We start from the raw sequence: 25,550 nt of genomic DNA, 5'->3' as shown, positions 1-25,550 counted from the left end.
ACGTTTCTGCGTTTATCCCGCCGTGTTCCTTTTGATATTCCTTTCGTCAGATAGGAATGTGAGGACCTCACCAAGAGAGGATTTGCCATTATCCGAGTGTTCTTTCTTTTTTATTTCTTCACAACGAACAATAAACCACTGCATTCGTTTTATAATATCCGAGAACGAAAAAAGTGACGTTTGCGGTGCGCCAACTTCGAAACAAACCGATACTGAAAAAGCTAACAGCATCGTCGGTGCCATAGCTTGAACGCGAGAAGCGTCGAGACAGGAGTGCTGCTGCTTCCGTCTCCAACATTTTCCGGGGGCAACGAGTGGCCTTTTTTTGCCAATAAACATGAATCTAGAAACTTTGAGAGGCTCAATCTACCTTTCTAGCCTTATTTATTTTGTTTGCGCTTAGTAGTGTTCCAAAGGAATAACATTATTCCTTAGGAACACTACTAAGGAGCATTATTGAGTAGCAATAATGTACTTAAAATTAATGTGAAGGCCACGTGAAACATGCCCACTATTGCGAGACCATCTTGGAAGCGTCTCGGTCGATCGCTAGCAATGGTAATTCAAGGGTAAGCAATCGAAGACACGCACTGTTCGACAGTATCTTCCACAACATCCCTTCATTCGACCTTCAAAACAGCTTTGAATCAGTAGCCACATTAATCTACAGTGACAGCTGCAGAAAAAATAAATGTGCAAAACAACTTTTTTTTTCAGATACATGTACAGTGAAATAGCAATTGATTTACCATCACTTGAACTAGATCCTCTGCTGAAACAAAACGAATAACTAAGTACCGCACCGAAAGGAAGTTTATGTATTTTCGACTATTTATTGTCATCCCTGAAGTTTCCTCAAACTGGAATTGAATAAATGTGTGGTGTTTTTCGGCACAAGGGCCATGTATGTCCGAAGAGCCCCATGCCAGTGTTAATGAGTTGGCAGTGGAGCGATTAATTTCGAGAGGCAGATGTTACGTGGCTGTAAAGGGCCATAAAATCAGCCGCTGTAAATGGCGTAAAATGTACATGTAATACGATTATGGCAATGACTAATGAAGTGTACACGCCAGGGTTGCTTAGTGGCTTTGATGTTGCGCTCCTAAGCATGAGGTCGCGGGATCAAATCCCGGCCACGGCGGCCGCATTCCGATGGGAGCGAAATGGAAAAAACACCCGTCTCCTTAGATTTAGGTGCACGTTACAGAACACCAGGGAGTCAAAATTAATCCGGAGTCCCCCTCTACGGCTCGCCTCATAATCGGATCGTGGTTTTGGCACGTAAAACACCATAATTAAATTTTAATGAGGTAGCTATGAGCATGAAAAATGCACGTCATCAACATGAATTGAATAAAACATACTTCGTGCAATACATGAACGTAGCGAATGCATTTTTACAATAAAAAGGGCACAGCTAAGTACTCCACCCTATGGTACCCCAGTGTCCAGGATAAATTGCCTGGACAGAGCACTGCCAACTTTAACACGGAACGTGCGGTTTGATAAATAACTTTCTATTACGTTAAGCATGCTACCACCTTTACCCATTTAAGAGACATCGCGCAAAACTTCATAACGCCAGGTGCTGTCATAAGCATTTTCAATGTCAAGGAACACCGACAGGAATAACTGTTTGTAAACAAAAGATTCACGAATGTATGCCGAAATTCGCACGAGGTAGATATTTGTGGCTCCGCCTCCCCTAAATTTTCATTGATAAAGGTCAAGCAATTTGTTTCATACGAGGAAGTGTTGCGGCACAAGGTTATGCTTCGAACCGGGCTCCATATCGTAGCGTGACGGAAGCTTCGGGTTGAAGAAATCAGAAGCTCAGAAGTTGGAAAATCGAAAACCAATAGGTTTACTGGCACTTGAACAAAACTTATTTACATCGTTCAAAGGGTAAAACAGAAAAATATCAAGAGTTTAGCAACGACAGTCTGGATGAGCCTCATTTCTTTGGCCCAGAGCCGCTTGTCTCCCCTGGCGGTAGCCAATCACACACAGGTCTCAACCCACCAGGACGACAGCCATGGAATCAAGAAGCGCATACAACACTGTCGCCTACGGAATATAGGAATGGCGACCCCCCCCCCCTCCCAAGTTCTAGCGAGCGCAAAGGGGGGAGAGAAGGTCTGACCGTGGGAATAGGAGAGGAGATCTATTAATCCCAACTCGTCTTCTCCGCTGCTTCTCAGTATAGGGCCAGTTCGTGGCGGCTTTCTCCCGAAAAATGTCTACGAGCCCTTCGCGTCGTCTCGCCTCCCCGAGAGTGGCAACTCTTTCTACCGTTTGTGATTCTTCTTCTCTCACGAGGGGAGCTTGTTAGGGGAAAATTAGCAGCGCCCAGGATCGCGTGGGAACTGTCCTCCGTCTATCGTCTCAGCGTAGTTCTTGCATTCGACTTTTGCACGTGATATAAACTGCATGTTGTTTACTGCAGTCATAACAGCTTCCTCCCCCGCCAAAAAAGTCACGGAGGGTAGCAGTCGCCGCTGCGGCACGGAGAGACGACTTCATTTTCTGCAGCTGAATGCCAGAAATTCCCCGTCAATTGCCACACTGTCGGGAATGTCGCCGACCAAATTCTTTAAGCTGTCTCTGAAATTCAAACAAGTGCGCAAGCAAGCACTCAGCCCCCTTTGAACAAGCCAGGTCAAAAGAGGGATGGCGATCAATCTTTCTTTAGGAGCTGTTTGCAAAATACACACACTCAGAACTCTCTGTACTCCCTTATGATCATAAAACAGGCGTGCTACGTTACGCATCTACACATACAATCACCGAAACAAATAAAATTCAAGTAGCCATTTTGAGTAATGGCGAAGAGCTACCCCGGACAGCTTAGAAAGAGTGACTAAGTGCATCACTGTTTCCAATCAATTTGCCATTCTTGTAACAATATTGCAAAATATTATTGCTGTAGAATGAGGCTCCACCTCAGGAGGCGACTGTTCTTTGATGTCGCGGTTTGCAACCAGGCCACGGGACAATGGCCGGTCTCTACGGTGAATTAGGCGCCCGCGAGATAGTATTGCAAGTTCTAAATGGCCCACACAATACTAAGTACATTCTTTTTCCGATATGCCACCTCACGAGAGCTCAGTTTTCGGCTCACATCGAGCACGGGATGTTCGTTACCGTTGTCATCCATCTGGAAGATAACGGCACCTAGTCAACGATCACTCGCATGACCGTGAATTCTTGGTCAAAACTGGGAGCTCGCAATACCGGACGGCTAATCAATACAGCCTTCAGGCTTTAGACAGCACCTTCCTTCTTTTCATCCCAGACTACGTTTGTCGGTTCTGTCCCGCGCAGAGCATCAGTCAAGAGGCTTGCCAACGTTGAATAAACCCGATTGTAACGATTATGATACCCATTAAGTCCCCAAACTGCCCGAATGTCCGTCTTAGTTGTCGGTCGAAGATACTCTGCTACCGCTGATATTCTAACCTCACTAGGTTTCCTAAAACCTTGACCTATGTGGTGGCTATATGGGTAGTCCACGGTCGCCCTCGCAAGACAACACTTCTCGGCCTTTACGGTGAGCCGAGCATGACGCAAACGGCTGAGCACCGGTCTAAGATGCACCAGATGGTTTGCCCATCAATCAGAAAAGACTGCAATATCATCTAAGTAGGGCATGGCAAATGCTTCACAACCCTTTAGAACCCTATTTATGAGGCATGAATAACAAAAGGGAGCATTTTGAAGTCCGAAGCTCATCATTATCGGTTGATAGCTGCCTGTTGGTTTGACGAATGACGCGTATCTGCTGGCTTGCTCAGTAAGCGGTACTTGCCAGTACACTCGAGTAAGCTCTAGCGTAGTCACATAGGCTGCTCGAATCACCTAGCTGTTACACTCTCTCCTCAAAATGTGGAATTGAGTATACTTGATTCTTGGTGAGAGCATTTAATTTCCGATAACCTGGATCTTTACCCGGAGCTTCCACCAATATCATAGGTGAAGCATATTCCTTCTCGGAGGGCTTAATTATTCCTAATTCAACCATGCGTTTCACTTTCCTGTCAAAGATTTCTCACTGCCAAGGAGAGAATCAATAACACTTTGATTGCACTGACTCCTCGGACGTCAGCTTAAATATCTTGCTCAGTCTAATCAGTTCTACCCGGTCTGTGGACGAAGCATTAATTAAACTCTGTTATAATTATGCCAAAATCAGACAATTGGGATTCATTTATTTACTCTCTCTGGTCAGTCCTCTTCAGGAGCTTTTGATCGCTACTTACCCCTGCACTTAGACAAACCAGGTTGTCCTCCCTCTCTTCAGGAAGGTTCAGGGTCATATTCACTAATGCCTCTCTGTGCACGTAAGGTTTCAAAGGGTTACAATACCGCGTAATTGGCGTCATTGAGCTTTGCAGCTACTTCAGTGGGCCCTTCCACTGTACTTCGAGCCTGTTTTGCCTTGAGGCTCTTAGTAACACTACCTTGGCACCGATACGGAACGCCCTCTGACGGGTGGTCCTATGATAGTAAGCTTTATATCGAGCCTAAGCTGACTTCATGCTTATCTCCACAAGTCCTTCATCGTTATGAAGACGCTCTAGTAGATTCAAAACGACCTCCACCATGGTAGGGTCTTCTCGGCGCCCTTCCCATGTTTCGTGCACCATTCGCAAAGGCGAGCGCAGCGACCTTCCGTAAACACACTCGGCGGGGCTGAAACCTGCTGATTCACGTGGTACCAACCACAAAGCGAAAAGTCAATGCATCCCAGTCGCGCTTATTTTCATAACACAGTCCTCTAAGGACGCGCTTTAGAACGGAATGACACCTTTCTACACTGTTGCTATGTGGATGATGAATTGAGCTGTGCACTATTTCTATGACGCATCGCTCTAGAAATGACGTGGTGAGGGTACTTGTGAACATGCTGCCTTGATAACTTTGGATCTTGGAAGGGAATCCAACTCGGGAAAAGATCAACAACGGCGAATCCACAACACTCTCTGACATCACCTCACGCAGCACAAGCGCCTCTGGAAACTTCGTGGCTGGGCATAACAGAGTGAAAGTATACCGGTACCCTGTCTCCGTTACCGGAAGTGGCCCAACTACATCTATCCCTAATTGCTGAAATGGATCGGTAATAATGGGTACTAACACCATCGAGGCTTTCCTCTGTTTCTGCGCCTTTGCGACCCGCTGACATGTGTCGCACGATCACACAAATTTATCCACGCCCTTACAACAATCAGGCCAATTATACTCCTGCAACAGCCTCTGCTTTGTTTTCCTGGTTCCAAGGTGACATGACCACGACCTACCTTGGGAAAGCTGTAGCATATCTATGCGATACTTCTGGGGAATGACTAGTTGATCTCGCTCCCCTCCGCGCTTTATCCTTATATACGCGATACAACACACCGCTCTCAGCTGGAAGGAAATATTCTTCTTTTGCTGGAGTACTCGTTCTCTGGCGCTCTCTGATCTCCTAAATGGTGGGTTCTTCCACCTGCTCGATAGCCAACTCTTATCTACTCCCACTTAGGAGTGTAGTGAAACAACGTTACACTGGTGGCAATAACGCATTCTCAAGGACCTCCTGTTCTGCGGTTCGCGAGACTGAAGACCATCTCGTTACCGCGGTAGTCTGTACTGCGTTCATCTGTTTCCGCCATTCTCTTGTCGGGCGCTTCCTCCATAGTGTAACTCTCGGAAGTGAGTTGAGTTGCCAATTCTCGCGCCTTCGAACGGGTTAACGCTTGTACAACCCAGTCATCGAAAATAATGCCCCTCTTTCACGATAACATATCTGATCTGTCTGAGAACAAGTATGGACAGCATTTAGATATCTTTCCTGAAACGGCAGTTTCGGTTCTTAGCTTACCGAAATGATCCTCGATGACCACTGTCACGATTGGCAAGCACACGCTTTCTTCTTTTACCACCTGGTGGATCCATGCACATTGGCCTGAGTAGTCGGATGATGACACATACATTGCATGGACAACATACATTGTTGCCGCCGAGTCGCGCAGTGCCCTGCACGGTTTCTCGTTACTACCAGGACATGCAGCAAGGCTCCAGCAACTTCATATTTTCTTCGTAGTCATTGACATACGAAAACGCAACTTTCTCCTTTGTGCAGTTTACCGCTATGTGACCCGGCTCGTTACAATTGTAGCAAATGAGCGGTTTCATAGTTTCAAAAGTGTTCTTTGCCTTTTGTGCCTTAGTCACCTTTTTACTCGGTTCACTGTATACCTTTATTTCATTTTTACCTGAAGGTACCTTTTTTTTTCTCTCTCAACTCGAGAGCTCAAATGATGCTTCACATTACGGCTATTCGCACTTGTTTTGGAATTGTAGGCCCTGTCAACCCCTAGGTTGTCGCTAAGCTGTCGGCGTGATGCGTACTCGTCTACGAGTTCGGCTTCTTTCGTCGCAGAAGGTACAACGCCCCGGTCCTGTAACCAATTCCTTTCTTGCTCTCGGAGACAGTTGTACAACTGCTGCTACAGAATCCTCTCCACTACAGCGTCCGTGTCACTGTAGGACTCAGTGCCTTTTAACCATTCAGTTAAGTTTACCTTTAAATTGTACAGAAACTAAGAATAGCTCTCATCCCTCGACTTCTTGGTGCCCCGAAATTTTTGTCCAAACGCTGCTGCGCTAAGTCTGTACTTTCTCAGAAGGCAAGCCTTGACCTTCTCGTAGTTCGCCGCATCCTCCTTGCTGAGCCGCAGAACAACCCCTGCTTCCTCACAGGGCAGAACCGTCAGTAGCCTCTGAGCGTCTCGCTCAAATGACAGTTTCTCACACGTTCGTTCAAAATTTGCAAGATACAGACAGATATCCCCTGTAAGAGTTGGGGTCGGGCATGTCAAAATGTTAGCTGGCCCATGCCGTAGTCCAAATCATCCACGCTTATCACGCTGTTGAAGGGAGGAACATGTTCTTATCTTGAACGAGGAGTACTGGGTTTATTTACAATATCTTCGTGAAGAGAGGAGAACATTACATCTCATCGGTCTAGCATAACTTAAGTGAAGCATCCCGAGGAGCCGAAAAAGTTCGCTTAAACCACCTCTGTCCTCCCTATATCCCTAGGCCAGGGAAAACTGCCGCCCCACCTTCATTCACTCGGAGCGTCCAAAGTCGCCTTTGAGGGTGAGGGTTCACACACTCACTTCCGCACCTTTGTTCAGCGAACACGCAAAAAGGAGGGCAGCTTCGTAGACGGGGATTGCCACGCTTGACAAGTTCCCGCGTCTTGGTTCCTGGCATGACCCCGCAGTTAGCTGGAGCGTCTGTCAAACGACCGCTGCGGTTAGAGGAGTCCGTGAGGAAAACGCCTTAGAACACCCTTATCCAAAAGTTTCTTGCTCCCCTTGGTCTGTGAAGGCGACAATAAACCAGCAAACAGACGCTCCGCCAAGCGTTTCTCGCCTTCCTGGCGCCGCAAATCTGCCCGAGGGTGTCGCATTGTTAACTTCACTAAGGGATTCATCGCAGTGGGACAGGAGGGGCTAGAAGGCCACTACCCCCGCTGGCCAATCGTAACACCCCTGATACCACACATGGCCGCATGTACCTAAAAATTTTGAACTCTTCCTCCTCGTTGAGAAGAGGTACCACTTGCTGGGGACACTTACCCGACCTATTGCTCAAGTTCCAACTTGCCGAGCTCGACCTCGCGCTCCAGCCTTTTTGCCTCACTATCCTGTCTTTTTTCACTCTTTCTCGCTCTTGCTGCTGTCTGAGCTGCTCTTCCTTTTTTTGTTCTATGAGGCTCTACGCTTTACTGAGCTCCTCATCATCGGCCCCCAAATCAATGACTACCTGTCCAATCATGCGTTTTCGTATTAAAACCTTTGTACTAATCCCCAATTCCTCACAACAGCAACAGGTCCGGCTTCTGCAGCCTCTGCAAGTCCACGATCCTTTCCAGTGCCGTTAATTTCGAAATCAACGATCCGAAAGTACCTAACCTCTAGGCTTTGGGCAAAGTTATCTATCAGCTCTAAAATCTAACCCTCTTTTAGAACCTGGTTCACATCAACGGATAAGCCAAGCACTCACGCACACATGACCGATGTCTCGAGACAGCTTCTCTCTCGCTGGCCGACCATTGTTCCGCGTGCAGCGTCAGATGTCACCGCTGATCACCAGTTGTTGCAGCGCTAGGTTATGTGTCGAACCCAGCTTGACGGAGGTTTCGGGTTGAAGAAATCAGAAGCTCAGAAGTAGGTAAATCGAAAAGCAACATGTTTACTGGCACTTGAGCAAAATATATTTAGATCGTTGAATAGGAAAAACAAAAAAGGCCAAGAGTTCAGGAACGAGCGTCTGGATGAGAGCCTCGATTCCATGGCCAAGAGCAGCTTGTTTCTTCTACGCACAGTCATTATAACGCTCCCTAATACTCCCGTTCCAACACTCCCTCCAGTCGGTAGCCATTCATGCATAGGTCACAAGCCATCAAGACGAGAGCCAATGAGAAAACCATATACAACGCTGCCGCAGACGGAATATCGGACCTGCGACACCCCCCCCCCTTTCCCCCAATTTCCAGCGAACGCAAAGGCGGACAGAGTGTCTGGCAGTGGGAATGGGAAAAGATATATTTTACTCCCTACTGGTCTTCTCCGCTGCTTCTCAGTATAGGGCAGGCACCAGTTCGAGGTAGCTTTCTTCCGGGAAACGTCCACGAGCCTTTCGCGCTGGCTCGCCTCCCCAGGAGCGGAAACTCTTTCTTCCTTTTGTGGCGCTTCCTCTCTGACGAGGGGAGCTCGTTGCGGGAAAATTAACAGCGCCTAGCATCGCGTGGGAACTGTCCTCCAACTATTTGCCCAGCATAGTTCCCGCATTGGACTCTTGTGCGTGACAAACAGCATGTTGTCTATGCAGTCATAACAGTGTAATAATCGGCGATTGATGCATTTTTTTTTTTAAACAGCATACAAATCTTACAAACGCAAGCCGGTAGTTGGCCACAAAGATGGATTTTTTCCCTGTTTCAAGATAGGGACTACAGTAGCCTCTTTCAATGCTAACGGAATGTATCCAGTGCCTAGATAGTGTTGAAAAGTAACAACAGAACCATTTGGGTATGAAGGCGAAAGTTTTGATCGTTAGGTACATAATCCGATCAATTCCTGGAACAGACTTCACAGAGGTATTCAATGTCGGCCTGAGCTCGACTACACCAAATGGACGGTTGTCTTGTTCACTTCCACGGCAGTTTCGATTCAATGCCTTACTTTCTGCTGTATTCGTGTTCTTCAGGAAAGCTGCGGAGTAGTTTTTTGAACTAGAAACATGCTCGAAATCATCTCCAAGGGCACTGTCATAGTCCTCCAGGCTCTGGCCTTGATCATCAACCAACGAAAAATGACTAGAACGCCGACCTAGTAATTCTGTTACACTGCTCCAAACTTTTGTTCCTTGCTTATTTGAATTAATGCCTCAGATGCACTTTTCGCAGCTCTCCCTTTTAGCAATACGCCGTCTTCGTCTTTCTTGTGATTTGATATTGACACATGTACTTGCTTATCGTTCACCGGTGACCGCTTTCCCTAGGTAAAAAATGTTAAGCATTATCGTTCTGCGCAGGACGCACCTGCATGTATCGGAAGCTAGAATGTTATCGATGTTTATACCCGTTGCCTGATGTCACCGAACCTTCTATAATCTGATTCTATGAGCCATTCGAATTGCGTAGTACTTTCCAGAAGACATGCGGGCACCAGCGATTACTCTGGAACCTTCAATGACTCAAGTATAAAAGCCGAGGCGCTTGGCCCGCAGATCAGATTTCGACGATAGCCGACTGTGTTCGCCACTATCGATGTGCTTTGAGTATAGCCTCTTTTTGTGGGCATAGGTTCACCCTATAAAAGTCGGTTTCGTTATCCACAGTATCCCCACTGTGTTTTTTACCGTGACTATTACCTGACATTGTGTTCAGCTTATGAGGTTCTCTACCGTTGGAGACTCGCGTAGGAGACATCACACTTTCCTCTGCCTCCTTCGTGCATACTTAAATTCCTCATTCCACCACAGAGTGTGTCGTTTAGAAGCAGAACCGCTAGTTTGTAGGATTCATACTGATGCGGCATCAATTAAAAAACGCTGTTAAGTATGCCACTGCATCCTCAATGCGAGGGCACGAACATCACCGCATGTCAACTGCGTAACTTCGCAAAATCGCGTCCACTCGCTTGAATAGACTTTCCATTTGGGGACGTCTGGACAGCATTCCTATGGTATTGTTGGCTTTAGAACAATCGGAAGTTTATAACTTCCTTAAAAGTTCTTTTTAACCTTCCACTCAAGGTATGGCATGAGTGTACCTTATACTACGCTTATGTATATCGATGAAAATGTTCTTGTGCAATGCTATAGAATGTTGGCTCCTTATTAAGGAGGCATGCGTCTGTGGAAAAAAGGAAATTTTCTATTAGGCAACCCCTCGCATCACAGTGTGGGTCTCCCCACAGGGTGCTGTGCGCATTTAGATCTCCCAAGGATATATAAGGTTCGAAAGTTCATCAATGAGGTACTAAAATTCTGCTCTGTGAAGTTCATACCTGGGTGGGATGTAAATGGAAGTAATAGTCACCAACTTACTGAATAACAGTGATCGGACAGACACTGCTTCGAGGGACATTCCGAGTTGCAAGTGCTTGCAGGCAACACTTTTATCTACTATTATATAACCTCCTGATTCCCATGGTGAATTTAGGTTCCCAGATTTTTGTTAAACTTTCAGAAATGCGTTTTTGGGGTGCATAGGTGAAAAGTGTTACGCAGTTTTGCTGTTTAATGCGTTGTTTGGATTTAGAACAATGTCCTGTATATTGGACCTTGGGCGTCTATGGCGTCTTTTTTCCCTCAAGAGACGGCATGGCGTACTTGGGGCCAGTGGCCGAATCAGAGGATTTTGCAACAAAAATCAACTTTCATTTGCGGCTGATACAAATATGAAAGTACAAAGCAACAACGTCCAACAAGATCCAAGCTTATGAATTTCTTTGATTAGGAAGAGTGGGCTTTCTCAAAGCATCATCGCTCCTTTGTGATGCAATAGAAAAGTTGACACTTCGTGCAAAAAAACTTGGTTTCCATGCTGCAACCTTTCATTCTGCAGCGAGCAGCATTCGGAGCGTCGGAAAGTCGTGGCAAATGACCGATTGTTTTCGATCAGACTTGAAGAGGAGGCGGTGGAGCCCGCTTTGTGGGTGGCTGCCAGTAGGAGTCACTGTCGCTGTCTGTGGGAACTTGCAGTGTTTCAGTGACCAGAGCCTCTCCCACAGAGACGTGAAAATCCAAAAAGTGGAGTATATACCTGGGTCGTTCTTGCTCGTCGAGCATATCTCTTCTGTACTGTAACCATGAGTTGCTTAAGGCCATGTTCGTGAAGTGGAAAAAGCACCTTATGGTCCATTTTTTTACCGTAGCCTTCATTCAGTAATAGCTGATCATGAGATCGGCCATGTCGACACCTGTCATATTCTTATTGTACGAACACAATATTTCGCCTGGAAACATTAACGTGTTTTTTCTCCTTGCTGGAACACCTGCGACACGTGTATTCAGGATGATTTCCGTGAACAAATGGCATCAGTCTAATGACTTTATCGTACCATCGGACAAGAATTTGTTGCCCACCATCTATCAACACCATCTCCGATGTTCTTTGTCCCTTAGCTTTAAGCTCAATTTCACTAGACAGGCTCGGACCTTTTAGAATTCGATTGTTCATCACTGGTCCGGTACCAGAGATGTGCTTCTCTGGCAATTTAACAAGTATGGGAACAGCCGTGAAGTGTCTCTAAAAAGAGGTTTGTTCAAGGAGCGAGAGTGGTTGGAAGCCTGAGCACAGCTGACTCACCACTTTGACCCAAGGAAGTTCTGGAATTCGACTTCTTCAAAATCCAAAATAAGAACACTTCCCGTCGCAAGCACAAAATTTTTTAAGCCTTCGTGGTCGGGTTTTCGAGGCACGAACTGTTTCAGCTGTATTCGCCCACTGAATGGCATCATCTGTTCATCGATACTTAAGCACTCCTTTCGTGGCGACTGCAGTGGAGGCAGCCATTTAGGATGACTTTATGAAAAAGTGTAATTCGCCACAGCCTGTCTTCTTTTTTCTTCTGCGCGCACATCAAGTTGATTAACAACCTTGATTCGGGAACATAGCTGCAAATACGGATTTTTTACATTTTCATTGCGATGACTGGCACCCTGGTTTTCTTTTTCCAATACATGCGAATTTGGATATCCAAGACATAACCTTCTGATTGAAATTTTAAAAAAAGTTTTCAATTCTTCCGCAGATGTATTCCGGCTCTAACCGGTTTCAACAACATCAACAGTGTTCACTGCCACAGACATTGCTTCAAACAACTCATCAGGCAGGTAATGCTTGAAGTAATCAAGTGGAGACCAGGATTTACGGTCCTTCTTGTTTAAGATGGGTTAGAATGTTCGCATCCCGGAACTGCTCATCCTGCAAGAAAATTAAGAGGTATGAATCTGCATACTTTTTGCAATTCTGCAAAAATGAAAGGACAGCTGAGATATGAGTGTAAATATTCAGCGCTTCGTCTTTTCCCGACGACTCGGTCTCTGCGTCCCTACGGATGCCGAATTGGAGATTGGTGTCGAAGGGGAGCCTTCATTCATTGTGTCTTCATCTTCAGAGCTTGACTCATCGAGTGGCATGGAGAAAAGGTAAGGCCTTAAGCAGGGTCGACATCGCTATCAGAGAGGTACAAGTCTGAGGAGTCCAATGCTATTCTCTCCAAAGATTTGCTCAGCTGTTTTATCGTTCACACGGGGCCTGCTATCTACAAAGAAAAAGATGTGTATCCTCCATACTAGAAGCAAGTAAATGCAGGCAAATTTCTGTTATTTGCTAAGTAGCACCAACAGACTACATGTGCGTGCTGACATATTTTTGTTGTCATCGAGACCGAATGTCCAATATATTCGACATTGTAAAATACATAACGCACTGACGAAAACTACCGCATTCATAGCTCAAATACGCGTTTATCTGTGTTCCTCGAGTTCTTACGAACACAAACCAAGGCCTAAATATGCTTTATCACATGCGAAAGAATTGGCTGCGGCTTAGCTCAGCTAACCCGGGATATGCAAAGCGAAAGCTTGGTTGTCCTGGTTAAGTCTTGGTTTCACTTGATTAACCTTAGATTAAGCTGTAATTATTCTTAGGTATACTATCATCGTAAAGCAAGGTATGACGGCTGTGCCTAGGTCGATCGAACTGCTTGTTGGCCTAGTTGTGACCTATCCTAGGTCGATAGCTAGACATGATTGTAATTAGGCTTGGGTAGACAGGCATCGTTCGACGGTGCGGCGCCTATTGTGCCACAGGGAAAGCGCAAGTGCTAGACATGCAAAGAGACGCCGCGAACATGCGCAGCGTCGAAGCACAAACGGACAGGGCGCGAACGCGGTCGCTACATTGCTCTCGACGCTGCGACGCCTGTTGCATTCCGGACCCTCTCTAGTGAAGCAGCTCGCCGGGCGATATCCGCCGGGTGATCAGACACCGCTTCGCGACGACAGCTCAAAGCCTCCCGTGCCCGCGCTACGCTCAAAGAAGACGGCCCAGCCTCGCCCTCATCCACGGCCACGCTCATCTAACTAGGCGAGCGCGGCGCTCCTCTTGGCTACATCTTGGCCACGCGCGCGGCGACTCACGTGGTCAGGCGGTGACCCAGCTGCGGAGAGCGCATGCACCAAGCCGGCGGCGGTGGCGGTTGATCTCGGCGCGGCGAATCACGTGATGCGTTGCCAAGGCTATGGCGGCGTTGCGGTCAAATGAAGGTCAAGTGCACGGCGTCGGCGAAACAACGCTTGACAAGATTAGTAAAGCTTTCGCTTGAAAAAAAAACAAATAAGTCTACTTATTCCTTAAGCGGCAGCCGTAATACGTGCTCGCAATATTCAACACTCCTGGAAAGGCGGGAAACAAAGCGACTTTCACCATAGTCAATTCAGGGCAGTACGGGTCCTAGTAACAGCCGGCAAAGCCCTGTCTATGAGGAGAAATCTGTTTCAATAGCCGTCGCGCGCTGTGTTTGGTTGTCCAATATAGTGGACAAATGTGCCATTGGTGGGCCTCAGACACCACCCGGCGAGGCGAGATCACCCTCGCGGTCTTTTTGGAAAATTTGGCACTGACTGAGGAAGTTTGTGTTGTTTTTGGGTGTGTCTCCTGAACACACATCACCTTTGGATTCTAGTTGTGTAGAAGTTCTTTAATTTTATCGAGGTTGTGGATAAAACCTCTCACGTTGCAATGTAATACTTATGCATCAATATTGTTAGTGTTCTTGTGCTGGGTGTCAACAGGAGTCAAATTGGCCAAGCCCCGTAATCCACGATTTATCTTTCTGGAAGCGATCGCGTCAATCGCGCCTTTCCCGGGGCGTTAGCTGCACCGTCTCGCTCGGAGTTGCGTCCATCGAAACCTGGGAGCCGCTGGACTTCCCCTCAATCAAGCGGAGTGTTTTCGGGGTAGGCCTTGCCTCGAAAAGCACGGCCTTGGAGGCCACCAATCCACAGCGCTGGCTGATGTCGCGTGGGGGCCTGGTGGCACTGCCGCGGCCACAGCCTTCGTGGCCCGGGCCGAAGCCGGAGTCTGCTGCGGTGTGCCCCCTCACGCGCCGCCCCAGCATACGCTGTGGTATAAAGGAAGGAAATGCGCTTTCGTGCTTCCTGAACGGAAATGTTCTTTTTTAGTGTGAGGGTGATTATGTCCGTCTCTTTTTTCCATGCAGGGAAAGCTCAGGAGTAAGCCGCGTGTCCGCCGTCACAGTTCAGACAGTGGAGTGCGCAGCTACAGCCATCTGAGGGGTGATCGTGATCACCGCACTTGGCACAGGCCTTTCGGCCTCGGCGTCTTTGTGAACCGTGGCCATAGCTCTGACATTTGAAACATCGCCGAGGGTTTGTAATGTGTGGCCAGACTCGGACTTTCGTGTATCCTGTTTCCAATGTTTCTGGCAGCACACTGGACGCAAAGGTGAGGACCAGGTGTTTAGTTCAAATTTCTTTGTTTTCCCGTTTAATTAATGTTCTTTGTACATTGGTAACATTCTGTTCCTTCTAGCCCTGTAGGAGCTCTTCCTCCCTGAAGTTTACAGATCATCGTCAGAAATCACTCCCAAACTTGCATTCATAGATCGATGCGGAGTGACTGACTTACACATCGCCGAATGAGACTAGATTTGACAGCTTTAAGTGTTGTCGCTTATCGCGGACCTGACGCACGAGGTCGCCGTTAGGCATCTTTGTAACTTCGTAGTCGGGACCTAGTGTTTCGATGAGACATTTCGAAACAACAAAATATGAGAAGATTCTGACAGTTATTTCAGTGTTTTGACTATTTATGACATGATGGAAGCGTGGGAAAGTTTCCTTGCGTTTTAAGAAAAATTAGGTTGTTTCTTCGGTGCGTCCTCTTTTTGAGAGAGGGCGATCAGGCAGATTAGGGAATGATGATGCCATAGGGGTTGATTGATTTCGGCAGCAATGGTAGCCGCCCACCAGGGAGCCCAACAATGGAACGATACAAGGTGTTATTACCTGCGCACGCCAGCTATGAGCCGCTATAACCTAATTTATATACCCAAGGCTGGATATAATACGTAAGGTTAAGCCTTGCCACCTGGAAAGTGGGAAGTGTGGAGAAGCGAAGACAGGAAAACACGTAAAAGAGAGAAAGAAAAAGGTTGGAGGGAGGGACAGGAAAAGGCGACTAAAGATTTCCCCTGGGTGGGTCGGTATGAAGGCGCTGTCTACTAGATGCAGAGGCCAAAGACGTACGTTGCCTCCTCTGAGGGTCCATAAAGGTCCAAACGCCCGTCTTCGACTCAAACACGAGGATCTTGCTTTCCCGGACACGGCTAAGCGACGCACGGCTAGGCATTGAAGGATCCATCCACCGTGTGCTCTGGTCCGTGGTGTCGCAACACACCGAATCTTTGCTGACGCCGACGCCCCTGCGGGGCAAACTTAAATTAAGTGCACCTGACCTGAGTATTAGTTTTTCGCGGGCACCTCTATGCCTTACAAACAGCTTCTTTTAACCCAATTTAGGTCGTGACAGGTACGAGGTCTATGAAATATAAAAAAGTGCCGAATTCCGTTAACGGCAAGTCATTTCACAAGCGTGAAAGGTTTATGAAGGTTCATCAAAGGGAAAATTATCATCTTAGCTTCGCGCTACAGTCGGACGGAAGACAATTATCCGTTTCATTATTCCGGCAATGCATTGTTGCGGTAGCCTTTGTAGCAAATAGCTTTGTTTTTACTCTTCTCTCTCGCGCAGCGCCAAGATTGCAATTGTTACACGTAGGGTAACACAACCCTACGGTTGTTTTTGCGGGAAAAAACAAGCACGCAGCACAAGCGCCAACTGCCAACCGAAACTTCAACGCGACCTCTTTTGTACTTAACGCCAGCCCATTAAGTAAATAGCCTTATTATCTTGGCAATGCGCATAATTCATACATTACTTCTGGCTTCTGCCTTGCATTCTTCATTTTCCTTGCTCCAGTGCATGACAATGAACAAGTTCGCATTAAATCTTCGGTCGACAGTTCGCGCTCTGTTGTGTGCCACTTTTTTTACGCTAAATGTAATCATAAATCACCGCCGCCAACTAAGCTGCACGTACACGCTGTAATAAACTTCTGTGTAGCCGCAACACACACATGCGCGGACGGCACATATATACGCTAATTAAACAAAACAACTAAGGATCCATGGTAATCTCCAAATATGTGGCAATCAGGTACCGAAGCCCTCGCATTAGAGGCACATTTATTGTGACACACTGAAGAGTCTGCTAATCAATGAAGAACCCTCCACGCTCCAAAATTTTGCGTTCCTTTCCCTTAGTCCGTTTATCTTGAGACACTAGTGCATTTTTCAACTCTGGGTGCGCAATGAACTTTCGTATATCGTATTTGATGTTAGTTGCGATTTGGATTAAAGCGTCTTCACCCTAACCTCTAAACGAAAGGCTCTGCGAGTGCACAATAAAAACAAGAATTTCACTCGCCTAACGCTGCTGTTCTACTAGAACTGCAATTTTCGCGGCTTTTTAAGAATTAGTTAGTTGCTGCCCTTCTTTCAAAAACATTAATTTACCAGCTGCTTTACTACTGAAGACCTCGTCACTTCAGTTGTTTGAGGAAGCTGCGTAAGTAGATTAAAACATTCCTTCTGAACGATTTCCATTGTGGCCAGAGGAGTACGGTTGCGGTCATACGAGGTAGACAGGGTTCGCCGGGGGTAGAAAATTACGAAGTTAATTCGGAGATTTTGCGTGCCAAAAGCACCACCTGATTATGAGAAACGCCATAGTGGGAGACCTCGATATTAAATCTTACTAGACGAGTGTCTTTGCATCGTGCCTCCATCGAAATGTGGCCGCCGCGGATGGTAATCGAACCCGCGACCTTGTGCTTAGCAGCGCAACGCCATAGACACTATAGGGCACCACGGCAGGCTCGCGGGAGTTTGTCGGAGGTATTTGGAACAAATAGGGGGGGGGGGGGTGTTCCACCTATGTGTCTCAGTTTCTTCAGAAGGAAGTTATTTGAGTGAATAGAACACAGAAAAAAGAAGACAGCATTTCGTAAGAAGGCTAAATACGAATGCAAAATTGAAGAATATTCAGAGGCACTCACCACCGGCAGTGAAACATATGTCTGTAGCCTTCGAAAACGTCCACCGGCTGACGTGGGGTAATGTTCTCGGTGTTTTCTTTAGCTTTAGTGACCAATTCTTTCAAGTTCACATAAACATACATGCCCATTATCTGCTTTGCCTAAGCGCACTTCAAGATTTGTGCTCTTTTATTGGCTGAAAGGCAGTAAGAATTGAAATACGATCCGAGAAGCGCTCACTTCCACATATTAGAGCGCAAAAGAGTGACATCTTCCTCGGTGATAAAATGACACAAGTGCGCTGTGCTTACACTTGGTTACAGGTAGACCGTACGCTGTATCAGAAAACTCAATCGGTTAATTGGTCTCCGCCGAATGGCGTATTGAATTTCGTATGGAATGATCTGCGTCATCATCTAACCAATCGGTTCTGGAGGAAGACTCGAAATTCAGTATTTCCTGGAAATAAAAGCTGAGAGAAACCAAGAATTTTAATGGCAGAATTACATCTGGCCTGCTACACCATCCTGAGGAAGCGATTTGAGGTGACAACAGGTATAGGGTGTAAAGAGGAAGGAAGTTGGTGTTAAAGTGAAGTTATTGATTATGAGAGCTGCGCAGCATATATTCTTTCAGTGCTACGCGTACGGGCACATTTTGCAGTACAGGCTGTTAAGAACGGCCCAGCTGAGGTGCAAGTGTTGCCAGCCAGTTGCGACGACGGTGGCGTCAACTTTCAAGGAACGCCACCGTTACGATCTAGCCTCGTCGCCGTTGTGACTGAATGAGTTCGACGAAGCAGGCTCTGTGCCGCAACAAGACACCGCCAACCGGGTCGGCCGCGAGCGGGGGAGTTGCCACGGGAACGTCGTCGGGGACCCCTTCCCACGCGCCGACCAAGACGCAGGACAATGGCTACCCGGTCGCGCTTCGAGGGTCAGCTCCGAGTTCTACGAAGTCCGTGTGACGTCGGTTCCGGACCGGACCGCGAAGCTGTGTGTGTGTGGGTGCGTGTGTGTGTGTGTAAGCTGTCCCGGAGAGAGGCGGCGTGTTTACAATGACTGGACTAACGTTTCCGTCCCCTTGGAATCAAGGGGGGACCGAGTGTTTATAAACCGTTGTTGTGCGGATGCTCGACATACTTTCTTAAGCAGTCATGTTGGACTGAGACACTCTCTCAAGCAGTCGTGTTAGACTGACGTACTTTCTCTCGAAGTCATGCTAGACTGATGAACTGCGTGTAAATACTGTAAATAAACCCCTATTCCTCGTTCTCGATGAGAAGCAGTCCTTCCCTTCATCAACGTCCTCAGCGTGGATAAGTTGGACGACGGCATGGGCCAGCTACCTTCTAATTCATGCCGGACTCCAATCTTGACAACGGATCACGAGCGATGGGATTGAGCCCCCTGTTACGTTTCGCCTACAACGCGCGGTATAGCCGGCGCGGATGCAACGGACGCCGGAGCTTCGTTAAAAGCGGCGGACATTTTGGCCCGTTCGGAGCTCCCGCAGTCTCCCCGCCAAGCGCGTCCAGGCGTGTTTCAGTGCCACGTGTCTTCGTGTGTGTGTGTGTGCCCACGCTTGTCAAAGCGCGGCAGCCGGGGAGAGGAGCTCCCCAAGTGTGAAGCGAGGAGGTCTGACAGGCGCCAGCTTGGCGATGCGTCACTACACTCGTCTCAACGTGTCTCTCAGTCTGTCCGTACCCGCCGTCACGTGGTCTCGTCACGAGGCCTTCCTTCTTGCCCTCAACTGCGAAAGTATAAGAGCAGCTGCCCCCGGACGCCAAGAGAGAGGCTCCGATTTCTTCTGTCGAGTTACGTGCTCTCCCGTCTCTCACTTCGGTCGACCTGACCGCCCGCTCTTTTGCGATGTTAGAATAAACCAGTTGTTCTGTTACCAGTCGACTCATGCTTTGCCGAGACCTTCGGATGCTTCCAGTGCCCCAGGCCGCCAGGCCAACGCTACCCTTGGGGCTTGCGACCCGATTGCAACAACGGGTGTCAGCGCTGAGTTTGCAACAACTCGTGCCAGCGGTGCGGTTCCAACACCCCCAATCCTGACAACGCATCTTCGCGGGCTGAGGTCAATGTTACTAAAATGTAGCTAGGAGACTGTCTATAGCTTGTATAATTTTTGAAGATGTTGGCGCCACTGGCGCAAAGTATTTATACGCAAAGAATACACGCAAGGTATTTGCTTGCATTCGCGGGCTTCTTACCCATTCAGAAAGACACCTTTATGTAGCACGCATTGAGCAACAGAAAGCTGTATCGGGAGGTTTTCATATTGCTCTACCATTTTATCATTGACACTTCATTTGATTATAATACTTGTGAATTTGATTGATTAATTATGGCTAATTATATAACTAGGCGGAATACAAAAAAAAATAACCTGAGTATCTCCAAGCGACGACAAACAGCATTACCTTGGTTCTGTCCAGCTACGTGGCATTTGCATATCTTAAAATCTTGGGGCACGATAGATGGGACACCCTGTATATTTGCATATATTGTGTCTGTGCATAATCTTCACAGTGGAAAAAAAATTAAGTGATAAAATACGGATGAGGTAGCCACCGTTGGTGCTTGAATGCGCTTGTCCTCCTATTGCCATGATGTTGCAGAAATAAAGCGAAAACATGAATTAACAGGCGTGCACGTGAGTGCCAGCAATTATGCAGTGAGCTTTCAGCCGCAATAAAATGTCAGTGAAAAGGTAGAGGCAACTCAAAAGAACAAACATCATTTGAGGTTTACATAACACTCTGGTAATGACAGTTTAAAGGGAGGAGGAGAGAGGGGAGGCTTTAGCATCACCGGGGAAGTAGGTCAGTCAAATAGCTGCTGCCGCCAAAATATTGTAACGCTTTAATAGTTACCCGGCTTGAAGAAGCCTGTAATTGTAACATGTTCCCAACACTAAATAACGATTCGTCAAAAAAGTGAACAGCACTATTTATTTAGGAAATAATAGAAAACTCAAACAGGGCAGAAGGTCACAAGAAACTGGAGGTTAGAAGTTATAAACAGTGGCCCAAAGGGAATATCGGCTGCAGCCAACATTTTGACAAAGAAAATTGTTTTCGTGAGGGCGGCAACATCCCTCAAGAAAAGAAATGTCTTTTCAGAGCATCGGCTTCAGCGACATTCCTGGATCGCCCACAATACATCATGAGAGAAAACTGTCTTTACACATCGAATTTCGCTTCAGCGGAACAGAAAACAAATGTCAAGTAACAGAAAAATATAATCAGAAAACAGATCTCTCTCTGTCCCTCGAAAGGGACAATTGTTTTGCACATACATTTTCTGTAAAATAAGACAGAAAATATAATTAACGTAACAGAAAAATTTAAAACAGAAAACAGAACTTTTTCTGCAATAATAACAAAACAGACAACTGTCTCTAAACAGAAAATTTCTGTTAAAGTAAAACAAAAAACGTGTTATATAACCGAAAAATCAAAAACCGCAAACAGATTTACAGAAATTTTATGGCAAGGCTAGAAAAACAGAAATAGAAAATTTGTTTGTTCAAGGAAATATTTTTTACAGTGTAGGGCAAGGAGGCCAATGAGAAATATAAAAGAAAATAAAAAAAAAACTGAAAAGAAAAGGAATAAGAAAAAAGAGGAGGAGGTAGACACGTCGGAAAAGGGCAGGGGTGCGTATAGAGTAGCGGTAGCTAGGTTCCCGTTGACACGAGGCAAGGAGGGAGGTAACGGTCGCTGCGCATCACCAGCGCGGGTGCCTCTGTTGTACACTCTTAGGCAAAGTTACACCCTTTGGCTTGCCCCTTCTGCCACAACAATAATCGTTATCTGCCTTGATGCGTTTCCTTTCTTTAATGCTGCGAGCCTGGAACTTTCCAGTAACGAACGGCACGCGCGTTATCAGAAGGGGCACTCCAAAGGGTGTAAACTGTTCCATGCTGATAACGCGCGTGCCGTTCGTTACTGGAAAGTACCGGGCTCTCAGCGTTAAAGAAAGGAAACGCATCAAGGCAGATAACGATTATTGTTGTGTGGCAGAAGGGGCAAGTCAAAGGGTAACTTTGCCTAAGAGTGTAGCGGGAGACACGGCAAGTTCAATAGGGCGATGGGGGCACAATCCGCCTTTTTTGTTTCATTTTCATGTGCTGCCCTCTGCCGCATGCCGCAAGAAACGTTTTGGAAGGGTGCCTGGGCTTTCGCCCATTGATTTGTCTACCTGCGCCCACGTTGAGCGCACGTCAGTTGTGCATTTCGTGGATCGCGAATCATTATTACTGGCTTCTCTGAGGCAGAATGTCCGTTTGGAAGCCATGAAGCACTCAACCACTACTGGGTGAGCAGGTCTGAGTGCGCTGTTGTGCAAACGGTGCGGCCTATACAGGCACGCTCAGTTCCTTTGGCCGACACGGTTGCCTTGGATACTGAAAAGATTTTGCGCCAAAAAACAACACAAACAAGAAAGACGACGACACCACAAGAAAGACGACGACACCACGGGCGACACCACAAGCGCCCGTGGTGTCATCGTCTTTCTTGTGTGTGTTGTTTTTTGGCGCAAAATCTTTTCAGTATGCAAGATCATCAACTAGCACAGCAGTTAACTCTTCTTAAGGTTGCCTTGGAGTTTGTTGTCGCTGATTTATGCACTTGGAGCTCGCTTTTCGTACTCTTTTTAAACATTATTTAGACATTTTCCACATTCAAGAAGTCTTCGAGCGCAGACTTCCGCGCCGGATTTATCAAAGCGGTGCACTTGCTTATCGACATCTACAGACACAGATCGTTGTTAGCGTCAAATATTGTACAAAAGGTGCAACGCTGATATGAACTAATCTCAAAACGTAGCAAAGCATGCACGTCTGCGCTTGTGTGCCGTGTAGTTCCACCCTGAGACCAGTCGAGATGAGCGGCCGAACCAATTAAACAACGGCAACGGTGGCCCAGATAACATATTACGGGCTGTTAATTTATTTCTGATTCTCGCTTTCCTTAAGTCCATCATACTTACAGTTCTCGTGTTCCATAAAACATTATTAGAGAAAACTGTGCTCGTAGAAATTAAGTGCTCTGTGGTTCTTTCGCGAAAACGCGGATACCATCACCGATACCGATGGTATAACTGAGCGAGTATAACTGCTGTACACCGAGTGCACCGCCTCTTGTTTCCTGTTTGACGCAGACGTAAACAGTACATCTCTGAAATTGAGAAATGTGTCAGCATAAGAACACGTACAGACCCACCGAATGCGACCGGCAACGTACCGGCACGGTGGCGTACAGATGTTGGCACAGCGCTGTATCGCCGCTTGCCGCTTATTGTGTACGCGCCCTGCAAACTGTAGTTGATTTCACATCGCTAAGGACAGATCTGAACTATCAAAACAGTTTCCTTCGTCCTAACTGCTGTCGTTTCAGTTCAAGTCCGCCGGTAGCTGGTGCACGAACGCGACGGCGCCAGGCTTAACCTTCGCAGGCTTAACTTTATACGCACGGCTTCAGAGAGTTCAAGCTTGTGCATTTCAATTTCGTGGGCATGTTCCGACTCCCTTAGACCGCGATTAATAATATATACAAGCGAAGGCGCTGTCGCTATCGCGTTGTCAGTTCGGTGGCTGATCGCTCAGGGTTCGGTCGAACGATGGTCGGCACACAGATTTTGTCGCTACCGTCGACAAGAAAACCCGTCGCAGTGCGACCACTCGAGCTCGTCGGTTGCGTCGGTGTCGGCCTGGTATTACAAAATTCTTGCAGTGACGCACTGTACTGAATAGTCGGTCAATCGTTGACGTGATCGTCTTGATCTCGTATTGACCCAGTGTTACCGCGCCTTAATAGGTGAAGTCAGGCACGCGTTGCCACCACGAGGAAGTGAGGACCCACGCGGCAAAAAGACTTCATCAGCAACGTGATGTTTTTAGGAGTCGCCCAAGTGTAACGCACGGGCTTTTCGTTAAATTTGCAAACGATCAATCAAAATGGCGGATTGAGAAGCGGCCCGGGAGGAAGACAGAAAAGCGGCAATTTGTGGAAAGTAACACATCAGTGTCACAATAAACATATACAAGGCAAAGCCCGTTCGGGCGACTTGGTGATCCAGCTCAGGGGCGGAAAAAAAAAATTGTCAAACGAATGTAACGCGGGGTTCGCAAAGCGAGTACGTCCTTGGGCTTTCGAGCCGAATTAAGGAGCCTCCATGTGGTGCAGGTTTTGACCGTTTACCGGACAACTGACATCACGTCAGCTCGTGCGCATTCCCAGAAGGGACAATAAGTGACTCAGAATGACTATTTGAGTAGCACGGCGAAGGAAAGTGGATTTGTTAGTTTTCCACTGACCCCCTTGAGCCGCACGCGGGAGAAACAGCAAGCGGTGGCCAGCGCCTCAATTTTCGAGTCGAGAGCATGTATCTCCGCTCCCCACTCTCACAGCAATCCCTGAGGCACGTCAGCCGCCCCCGACTTATTAATTCCTTTAGCGTGCGTTATAAATTTATGGATGAAAAAAAGTTCTCTGGTCGCGTGCACGGTTGTGTTGGAAACCAGACTGTAAGAGGGCGATACTCATGCGTTCAGAGGAGTGACCTGGCAGTAGAACCTACCTGCTGAAGGGTACATTCGGGAGTATTTTCACATGCGCGAAGTGATTGTTGAACCGCAGGCGAAAAAGGGTCTCTGCTTGCACGATATTTTCCTGCTTACACACCTCGCATCGAATCTTGTACAAGACGTGACTGGAACCACGATAAAAAAAAAAAAGATTTTCGTTAATTTTATATACAAAGAACGAGTTCGGTACTTCAGCTGCGTCTGTTGCTGTTATGTGACGACATACCTTGCAGCGAGGTTTTCCACACGGTCGACAACCCTTGGGCGCATTGGGCTTCGGTGTGCTCCCGCTGTCTAACAAATCTCTTAAATTTTTGTTTCTTCTATATACCACATAAGGCGGCCGTTGGAAGATAGTAGCGAGTCGGATGCTCTGTTTCATGATGTTGAAATCGCGGTTGAGAATGGAATAGGCCAAGTTCTGATTTGATTGGGTATTGGTATTGCCCACCATTTCTCCCATCATATGTGTTCGATCTAAGCTGCGAGCACGTTCAATGGAATTGTCTACTACTTGTGGAAGATATCTTTTGGCGTACAAGAGCAGATTTCAGTTGCTCCGTATGTCTTTGAAATTGTGCAGAGTCGGATGAAATTCTTCTGCATGTGAGAGTAGAGGATGCTTGTTTTGCCGTGGTGGGGGTGGCTACTATAGAAATGGAGATATTGCTGACGATCTGTCAGCTTTTTGTACAGGGACGTGGAAATGCAACCGCCACTCAGTGGCAAAGTGACGTCTAGGAAGTGAACACTGTTTTCGGAGAAGTTAGTGCTCCTCTTTTATTTCTCTTATTCTTTTTTCTTTTCCTCTTTTTCCTTCTCTTATTTTTCTCACTGGCATCCTTGCCCTGCATACATGGGACAACTAGAAAGAGTCAAGCACTGTCACAACTGTCCCTTTCGGTTTGATGTATCTGAGAACGACCGGACACCCGGTCTGCTGTCTTCACTATCAGTGCCGAAATGCAATTTTCTTGTAAACCTTGATGAAGATAAGTCGACCGGTTGAAACTGTTAAAATTAAGTACTTCTTCACTTTCCCATGTAGCCCACTCAAGTGAATTCTATATTATATATATATATATATATATATATATGGGAGAGAGAGAAGAGGAGCGCAAAATTATGCTTTAAAGTATCCCTTTTACCTGTGAGCAGATTGAGCGCACCCGCCGCGGTTGCTCAGTGACTATGGCGTTGGGCTACTGAGCACGAGGTTACGGGATCAAATCCCGGCTACGGCGGCCGCATTTCGAT

General features: G+C 47.0%; 1 protein-coding gene and 1 pseudogene across 1 annotated transcript in view; both read right to left on the bottom strand.

Annotated features, from left to right (window-relative positions):
• Positions 1-25,550, bottom strand: part of LOC126547884 (visual pigment-like receptor peropsin) — a 694,884-nt gene that overhangs the window by 604,991 nt on the left and 64,343 nt on the right. The gene's annotated exons all lie outside the window — the stretch shown is intronic.
• Positions 11,017-14,690, bottom strand: LOC140215497 (piggyBac transposable element-derived protein 3-like; annotated as a pseudogene).

The sequence above is a fragment of the Dermacentor andersoni genome, chromosome 1, assembly GCF_023375885.2.
Source record: "Dermacentor andersoni chromosome 1, qqDerAnde1_hic_scaffold, whole genome shotgun sequence".
Taxonomy (NCBI): Eukaryota; Metazoa; Arthropoda; class Arachnida; order Ixodida; family Ixodidae; genus Dermacentor; species Dermacentor andersoni.
Note: the sequence above shows the minus strand (reverse complement) of the source record. Positions and strands in the feature narration are given on the sequence as shown.